Source organism: Etheostoma cragini, chromosome 13, assembly GCF_013103735.1.
Source record: "Etheostoma cragini isolate CJK2018 chromosome 13, CSU_Ecrag_1.0, whole genome shotgun sequence".
NCBI lineage: Eukaryota > Metazoa > Chordata > Actinopteri > Perciformes > Percidae > Etheostoma > Etheostoma cragini.
This window is the reverse complement of record NC_048419.1, coordinates 7532194-7540134: the sequence shown is the minus strand read 5'-3', so window position 1 is coordinate 7540134 and position 7941 is coordinate 7532194.

Below are 7941 nucleotides of genomic sequence, written 5' to 3'. Positions count from 1 at the left end.
GCTCAACTGGAGCATAACATCATTTAATGATTTATCCAATAAAGAATCTCCATGTCTTTTGCAGACCTGTCATCCAAATTTCAACTAACACATCTCACCTTGTTCATTTCTTTAAAATTAGGCATTTTATTTTATAAGGAATATTTGTGGTATCCCACCTAACAAAGAGCTCTCGGCTAAGTCACGCCACGTCATGGTCTTCAGCACATTTTGTTTCTCTGGATGCAGCTGATTCCCTTTCAAAATAGAAAGCAGAGACAGTGGAAGGAGAGAAGAAGGCCTTATGCGCCGGATGCCAGGCTTTATACTTGCACTGTACAGTACATGCAGTACATTTTTACTGCCTCAGACTTAGACTTAAATTTAGACTTAGACTTCTCTTTATTGATAATTTTGGGATGACTCCAGCGAGAAAATTGAAAATTCCAGCTGCAGTTTTAGCAATCAATAAATAAAAAATAGATAAAAAAAGACAACAAAGGCATTACATCAAAGATTATTTTTAGATTTTATTTTGATTTACTACTGCAGAGCAAATTACTGTTGTGAATCACTTTGAACATAGTGTACATCAACATCATTCATTATCGCACAGGGGAAATTATGAATCCTGCCATAATTCCTATCTGAAGATGTTGCCAAGCTGCAGGAAAATCTATTGTCTATTGTGAAAAACATATATTTCTGTGATCTAGGAAACATGCTCAAAAGATGCTCCAGATTATGCAGAGCTGAATGCATCGAAATATAGCAAAATTGTCTCTTCTGTCTGGCTCAGCTGACTGAATCTGGTGCCAGATTTGTGTGCTCTGTAAGCACCTGGACAAGCCTGGTATTCCAGTTTGATGGATACTCCGCTGTGCTAAGAAGTAATTTGAGACAAGCCTCTGGCAACTTTGTTGTAGATGTTGCGGTCTCAGCCTGGAAACCTCCATGAACTTTGAGTCTGGGGAGGAGGGGGCAGGGGGGAACAACACTCTTCAGCATTTTAATTTGTACTGCAGTAACTATTTTAAACACTAGCTGTCAGTATTACATTTTGCACCTTTAAGGTTAATAAACCTAAAATAATTTAATCACTTTTTTTTCAACACATTTAATTAGAAATAAATGCCCAACCGGCTGAAACCCTCCTTTCCAGCACCTTGGAGTAGACTTTACCAGGGAGGCTGAGAAGTGTGATACCCCTGTAATTGGCACACAGCCCCTGGTCCCCTTTTTTGAAGAGAGGAACCACCACCCCAGTCTGCCACTCCTTAGGCACTGTCCCAGACTTCCACGCAATGTTAAAGAGGCGTGTAAACCAAGACAGCCCCTCCACACCCAGAGCTTTCAGCATTTCTGGACGGATCTCATCAATCCCTGGGGCTTTCCCGCTGTGGAGTTGTTTGACTACCTCGGCGACTTCCACCAGGGAAATTGACGACAATCCCCCATCATCCTCCAGCTCTGCCTCCACCACAGAGGACGTGTCAGCTGGATTTAGGAGTTCCTCAAAGTGCTCCTTCCACCGCTCTATTACCTCCCCAGTTGAGATCAACAATGTCCCATCCTTACTGTTTACAGCTTGGATGAGTTCCCGCTTCCCCCTCCTGAGGTGGCGAACAGTTTTCCAGAAGCACCTTGGTGCGGACCAAAAGACCTTCTCCATGTCTTCTCCGAACTTCTCCCACACCCGCTGCTTTGCTAGGTCACGGCAGAGGCTGCAGCCCTTCGGGCCTGTCGGCACCTTGCAAATGCCTCCAGAGTCCTACGGGATAACATATGCCGGAATGACTCCTTCTTCAGTCGGACGGCTTCCCTGACCACCGTTGTCCACCAGGGTGTTCGTGGGTTACCGCCCCTTGAGGCACCTAAGACCCTTAGACCACAGCTCCCCGCCGTAGCTTCAGCAATGGAAACTTTGAACATTAATACAACAATATTACTAACAATAATAATAATAATAATGCATACTTTATTAGTCCCGCAAGGGTAAATTGCAATTTATAATGTTGTTATTTCACACGTTATACATATATCTTTCTTGTTTTTGCTGTTCTTTTTTTTAATCTGAAAGACACAGCAGTGTGAAAGCAGGGTCTCTCTTACTTGTCTCTTTCTGTTACTCTTTCCACCTCTTTCTCTCACTGTCTCAGCCTGTTTTCTGTTAGAAGAAATATCTCAGGTATTCAGGAGTTGTCTTGTCATCTCAGCAGCCCCAGCACTCTCTGGTCTGACTGACAGTTCACTTTTGTACAGAGGGACGAACCATTTTACACCAGCAACAACAGAATTTAAAGGTGCCGTAACCCACATTGCACTTTCCAGGCAATGTTTATAGAATGTAAGCAACATGGGTGAACTGATCTTGACAGTTGACAATGTCTGTGACCAAAATGATGGCCAAGTATTCTACAGCAGCTGTGCTTTATAAAAAGATAGTTTCGAGTAAATAGTTACATTTAATTCAATTCAGTTTTATTTATATAGCGTTAAATCAGAACAACAGTTATCTCATTCCACTTTTCATAAAAGAGCAGGTCTAGACCGTACTCTGTGATGTTATTTACAAAAACCCAGCAATTCCCACCAAGGGCAAACACTAGGCGACCGAGGCAAGGAAAAACTTCTCCTTTTAAGATGCAGAAACCTTGAGCAAAACCATGGCTCAAGGTGGGCGGTCATCTGCCTCAACCGGTTGGGGGTGAGAAGAAGAGACAGAGGGACAGAGAGAGAGACAGATAGAGAGACAGACAGACAGACAGAGAAGAGACAGAGAAAGACATGGAGAATTGTTGTCTTGAAGAAGTCGAGTTAGTAACTTGCTTCAATGGGATGAGGTTACATACAGATGGAGAGAAGGAAGAAGAGAGAGGTGCTCAGTGCATCATGGAAAGTACCCCAGCATTATAGGCTTATAGCAGCGTAACTAAGGGATGGTTCAGGACTCTCCTGAGCCAGCCCTAACTACTGTATGACTATAGAGTCAGATAAAGTCATGGATGCTATTTTGCCTCACTGATTGCAGTTTAAAAGCATGTTTTGTAATAACCCCTGGTTGTCTCTATGATAAAGATAAAGGTCCTCTAAAAAAGATTTGTTTTTAGGATAGTAGTTTTTTTTCTAACAGTTCATTAAGAAAAAACAAGTGGACTAATTTTAAACATGCAAAAAAAATCTTTGTAGAAGGTGTTTTTCAATACATTTCAATGTAAAAAATATATTCAATATTGTAATATTCAAAAACCTAACTAACCTTTTATGTCACTGTGGTCACTAAAACAATTGTGTAGTGACTATGTCCTACACTTAGCTGCTACTGGTTGCTAATTTGGATTGTTGTTTCTGAAGTTGTTCTATTCCTTTACAATAGTTTGCTTTTTAAGGTGTTTATTTTCTGTGTCCATACAGCGTCCACTTCCAAAAAATAATAAGTCATACAATGGCCAAGTATTCTACGGCAGCTGTGCTTTATAAAAAGTTTTAAGTCAAAAACTCTTGGGACATTTTTTCTTAGTTAAATAGAGTCAGATAAAGTCATGGAGATTTCCTTAGAACAGTAAACCTACAGTGTAATGTTGTATTTTATCTATACAGCTTGTTCAGGATTAAGGTAATCTGCATAGAGGCTTTGACTTGTATGATGAACATGGTATCCAAAAAGCAATTTACAGTGTAACTTACTAGCACACAGGTATGCTATGCCATGCAGTGGTAAGCCTCCCTCCTACTCTTTAACTAAGTCCACTTTGAATGTAGAGAACACAAGAAGCAAATGTTTTGGCAAAACGTTTTTTTTGTCTTAGTTCAGAAATTACTATTTTGCTACCACACTATCAACGATTTATGTTTGAACCATTTATTAATGAGAGCTGGCAGAGATGGTATTCTGTGAGGTTTATTAATCCAATTCTCAGCAAACAAAATTTTTACAAAAAGGCTCTGGTGAAAAACCATCGGCCTTCCCCGGGGTCTACCTCCCAGATACCTGACCACCTCTGTATGTAGATTTTACCTGGTGCCTAAGGCTGCATGGAACTTTCATAACAAAAGCACTAGCAGATCCTAAAAATAACCAAAATAAAATACTAATTTATATGTAGCTGTATTATTCAAGCAAAACAGAAATTAATTAATTAATAAATATTTAACTTTTAAATATAACTTAACAATGAATAGTTCCAACAATTACAAAATAATGAATAGTTCCAACAGTCATGTTTACTTCACTGCGGCCCTGTCTGCTAATGATATCTTCCAAAATGAATTATGCTTAGAATGGTCTCACTCTGATAAAATAAGAAAAATCATGAAAACTCTAACTATGAAAACTGCCCAACAGGTATAGCTGTATGGCCCTTCAAAGCAACAAAACCTAGAGTCTTGATGGTTAGCCATAGCAGTGTGCAAATCATGGTGTTGGCAAAATCATAGTCCTTTTCATATGTTATGAATTTGAATGTAGCATAATCACTGAGTATGACAGCAAACACTAAAGGCCAGGTCTTTTCCAACATTTTTATTTCCAACATGTTTTCAAATGTAGGCTATTATTTTCTCTCTGTCAAAATGATACCTTGAAATACAACGGCAAAAGGAGAATTTTGTTGTCAAATGTATGACTCTAGCTGCTACAGTGTTATCATATGTTCCTATTATGCTTACATTGTAAAACCTTGTCCTTGGACCCTGTGGCTTAATAATCTCAGATGCACACTGCATGAAACTGGAGGTTGTGGTTTGAAAGCCAAAAGATGAAAACATAGAAACAGTCCGAAGTTTTCAGAACAATGCAAAGGTGTTGTAATACTACATTACATACATACAGTACCTACATACCTACATACATACATACAATGTATATGCATACATACATACTTACATACATACATACACACAGTACATACATATTTACATACATACATACATACTGTACATACATACATACATACATACTATACATTGATTGATTAAAATGTCATGTCTAAGAATAGCCTTACCTTGTCTGGGATAAAGGTGAAGCCAACTGTATAAAATGAGATGACTTTTTTTTTTAGATGTTAGGGTGTTATTTTGTGTCTCTGGTCCACACACATGCAAACTTGAAACAAAACATCCATGCTGTTTTGAGTAGGATTCGGGTTTCTGAATAAATCCTGCCTTCAGTCTCCGGGTGAGCTGTTTAAAATCTGCAGGGCCTTCTACAACATGGACCAAAACGAGGGGGCTAACCGCTAGATTTTTCTCAATGGCAAAACACTTACACATGCCTGTTCTGATGTGATCCTCACCTAGCTACTGCTCATGTGCGTCTCCCAACAAAGATGGTATAGAAGTGAGATGTCTTACTCTGTAGCTAAAACAGAAAGCTCAACACAAAAATATGGTGTAAAAAATTAAACCATGTAAACCTATTCTGCTACAACCTCTAATTACAATTATGAATCTGAAAATGAGCATAATATAAGCACTTTAAGTCCTCATCAGTATTTTTCCCCTATAATAAAATTAAAATTGAAAATCAAACATGTTGGAGAAGATCTAAGACATAGGACATAAAATAATAATTTGTTTATTAATCCCCAGTGGGGAAATTACAATTTACACTCTGTGTACACACTTTTGTTGGTAATCACACACAGGCCTGAAACACACACACATACTCAGAACCTATACATGCACTAATAGAGAGATGTCAGAGTGAGTGGGCTGCCAACTGAACCAGCGCCCTGAGCAGGTTCAGTGCCTTGCTCAAGAGCACCTGGCAGTGCATGAGGTGAAATGGCATCTCTCCAGCCAACAATCCACACAACATACTTTTGGGTACATATGGGGACTTGAACCGGTGACCCTCCGGTTCCTAACCCAACTCCTTACAGGACTGAGCTACCGCCACCCCGAATACATTCATTTTACACAAAGCAATTTGGATTCAAAGTGGTGATCATATTCTAATCTTGTCTAATATATAGATTGTAAAACTGAGTTTTATTTTATAGAACATCACAGAAGACAGACAGCTTTTCCCCAATAGATGCACGGTGATTTCCCCATGATTTGTAAGTGAAGAGAGTGTGCAACAAGATTCACAGCCCTGTGTTCATTATAGGGTCCTCAAATTCAAATTCAAAGACATGGTTCATTAGTTTTTTTTTAATGCTAATGTTGAATTAAATAGCCAAATGTTACGTAATTATTTTTTTCAATGGCTTCCTGGAAGGTCATTTTGGAACTAAATACATGTTCTTTGGCCAAATTCTGTCACATCTTACAAACCTGTGAGATATGTAACAGTATGGTGTATGTTGCGACCTTCCACCCATGCCAATTTGACTGTTACTTCAGCTATTCTTCAGCTTGTCCTTGCACTATTTGCCATTGACTTTCATCCACATGACAAGCTTTGTTTGACTTTCCCTGGCTGAAAATAACAGGATGGAATTTCCAATTCAGTTCTGTTGAAAACTGCACCAGGGATTCAAAAGGAAACTCTATCAGCATGATGCTCAGTTACTGAGAGGGAGAAAAAGAGAGAAGTTGGGGACCAGAAAGGATGACAAGAGAATCATTGAGACTTTGAATCTGCCAGCAAGCAGATGTGGGCAGCAGTGAGGCTTCAAAGTAGAATACTCTCTTTCTCTGCCTGTGTCTCTCACACACACACTCACATACACACACACACACACACACACACACACACACACACACACACACACACACACACACACACACACACATACATGAAAAAATAAACAGCCAACGTAATAGTTCAATAATGTTTTTTGGGGGGAATATCTTACCTTTTATTTGGTACAATGTGTTTTATGTCAACATGTTTCCTTCTGCAGTGATTCCACAACCAGTAGGAGGCGCTTTGATCATTCGTGTCTGCCCAGTCAGTTTATTAATTTGTCACCTGCTGAATAACTACGCCTCCTATACAGTACATGTATTGCACAGATACTTAAACTCCCCAGTGTGTGTTAAAAAGTCAGGCTTTTAATTAAAGCACTTTGCTGGGCTGGGGGTTTATATTTAAAATGAAAATCACTTCTCACCAGCTCACTTGTTTTGTACTTATTAAGACTAAACTGTGTAGCAGAGGGCCCTGCGGTTCTAAGGGGGCCCAAGGGAACAAAAACATTTAAAGTGTTAATATAACACAGTTAACACAAGCCCAATCCCAAATATAGAAAGCAAAAGACTATCCCAGTTAGAGAGTGTATTGTTTCTGTCTGTCCGAAGTCTGTCCGAAGAGAAAGAGGTAAGAGAGAGGTACAAGTGAGGCATGAAGATGCACTCTCTGTGTATTGGTTAATTGCCCAGAGCCAGTCCTGTCCACTAGATGACACTAGTACGTTTCTATCGTCTGTTTACCACCTGACAGCCCTTGGTAATATCAACCAAAGACCAGTCTAACTATCTTTGTGAAAGACTGCTTGCTGTTATTGGTTTCCATTACCTTTTTGGATTGCCTGCTTGGAAGAGTGAGGCTTCCCCCAGCCTCTGTAAATCACCTTTAAACTATAGTCCCACAACATTTACACATCATTACAATGAACACGTGTTATGTGTTTTCCTGCTTCAGGATTTTACATTTACAACAAATATTAAAGTGCTCATGTTATGCAAATTTTTAGGTTCATAATTGTAATTTGTTTAAAGGTTGTACCAGAATATATTGATATTCTATATAATAATGTAGTTTAATTTTCAGAACACACTATATTTTTTTTATACTGCACATTGCTGGAGCTCCTCTTTTTACCCTGTGTGTTGAGCTTTCTGTTTTAGCTGCAGAGTGAGACATCTGACTTCTGTACCATCTTTGTTGGGAGTTGTTGCCCAATGTGAGTCAACTGCAGATGTGAGTCTGACTTGCGTGACTTTGCGCCTATAGTAGTCTAAGTAGCCTATAGGTTGCCAATGACAGAATTCTGTGTTGTCAATACGGGAAAA